This window comes from Engystomops pustulosus, chromosome 2 (assembly GCF_040894005.1).
Source record: "Engystomops pustulosus chromosome 2, aEngPut4.maternal, whole genome shotgun sequence".
NCBI classification, from domain to species: domain Eukaryota; kingdom Metazoa; phylum Chordata; class Amphibia; order Anura; family Leptodactylidae; genus Engystomops; species Engystomops pustulosus.
The window spans coordinates 17,978,335-17,980,577 of NC_092412.1; positions in this window are offsets into that span (position 1 = coordinate 17,978,335).

A 2,243-nucleotide genomic window follows, 5' to 3' on the forward strand; every position below is an offset into this window, starting at 1 on the left:
CGCGCATGGCGGCGCCGATGCGCCACAATCCGATCGCGTGCGCCACAATCCCGGGGCAATTCAGGTACAATCGGCGCAAATCGGAAATATTCGGGTAACACGTCGGGAAAACGCGAATCGGGCCCTTAGTAAATGACCCCCTATGAGTTTACAATTAACTCTCTTGTGACCACCCAAACAGGTTTCTACATGGGTTACTAAGGGGCCTTAGGTTAGGCCGACGGGTCCCCCGTGCAGGGAAGAACAGAGACCCGGCTGTCATATAGTACTGTGACTGCAGTATATACATAGCAGGTGGGGCTCCCTCCCTCTCCTACCAGCACTTTTGGACAGTCAGAGACCTAATGCAGGTCCCCGGTCTGTTCCAGACATGTGCCTGCTCGGTCTAGCTGGCTGGAGTCAGACATTCCAATATATAGTTATTGCAGTGCTTTAGTAACAGATGATCACTTGTTCATGTAGATTACAAAAGAGATAAAAAAGTTTTTTTAAAAAGATAAAAATTAAAAAAAAAAAATTAAAATGAAAAATAAAATTCAATAAAATATCCCAAAAGCCATCAACACCTATGAAACAAAAATATCATTACATTTTTTTTTTTAAAAGCATACCGCATCCCAAAATTCCTGATCTAAAAAAAAATATAAACACAGTTATTCCTGGAAGTGAACCACATGATGGAAAAATGCACTCAAAAAGTCTGAATCGCCACTTTTTTTGCTGTTTTGCAACATATAAAAGTTGAATAAAAAGTGATCAACCGGTCACACAGCCCATAAAATGGTAGCAATAAAAAAGGATTGGTTTCTAAATGGAAGAAGGAAGATACTGATAGCTCGTTAAGGTTCATGAGCATCTTGTTGGAAGAGGAAAATACATTCTTTCCAAATTGGATAGTAAACTAAAGGAGTAAATAGAGGTTACAAAAAAATTATTATGCCCCGACGTATGAAGGGTTTAATAGAGAAGGAGTATACTTACAATGGCAGTATAAAAAATCAGACAACCTAGAGTTCAAGTACCTTAGGCAACCTGAAAAAATATTAAATAGAAATGGTGGTAACCATGGTAACATTTCAAAACTTTTATTGGTGCATATAGGAGGTACAGAATGCCAACATGTGACTGGGGTGTTAGAGATTTTACCCAGGGCTCCAACCACCCTTCCTCAGTTGTAAGGTGATCTCCAAACAAAATGGCTGCCAATACATGTGATGACAGAGCATAACAGAAGACACTCAGCTCAGGGGTGGAAAGGAGCAGTCCCCCCCCCACCCTTGGGAAACATGTGACCTTTTCAAATATATGAATAACTCCCAACACTCGGGATTGGCTGTAGAGGAGCAGGGAGTGTCGCTAAGCCCAGTGATGGGTGTTTTCATATATTTGAAAAGGTCCCATGGAGTAGATGTTTCCCAAGGGTGGGGGGGGGGGAAACTGCTCCTTTCCAGCCACTCCCAAAAGGCAACTGCTTAGTCACACAGCAGATGCTAATGAAAGGTACAATATAACATATCTTTTTTTTTGTAAAACCAATTTTTAATACAAAAACACTTTGGCAGTGTATGTACTATTCTCTGTGGGGACTGTGGGAGAGCGCTAAAAATGGGTCTCCTGGTGACAGGTTCCCTTTAAGTGCCACTCCTGGAAGGTTCTCATAGTAACACATACACAATGCATTTTAGTCATTACCATGTGTGCATGGATAAAAAACAGTTACGTTACAATTAGAGATGAGCGAACATGCTCGTCCGAGCTTGATGCTCGGTCGAGCATTAGGGTACTCGAAACTGCTCGTTACTCGGACGAATACTTCGCCCGCTCGAGAAAATGGCAGCTCCCGCCGTTTTGCTTTTTGGCGGCCAGAAACAGAGCCAATCACAAGCCAGGAGACTCTGCACTCCACCCAGCATGACGTGGTACCCTTACACGTCGATAGCAGTGGTTGGCTGGCCAGATCAGGTGACCCTGGGATAGACTAGCCGCTGGCCGCGCTGCTCGGATCATTCTGTCTCTGGATGCCGCTAGGGAGAGAGCTGCTGCTGGTCAGGGAAAGCGTTAGGGTGTTCTATTAGCTTACTGTTAGGCAGGAGTGATTCTCAAAGAACCCAACAGCCCTTCTTAGGGCTACAATAACGTTCTACTTTTTTTATTTTAATTTGCATCTTTTACCATTTTGTGAGGAATTAGCAGGGGGACTTGCTACCGTTGTGTTTAGCTCTTAGTGGCACACATATCCATAG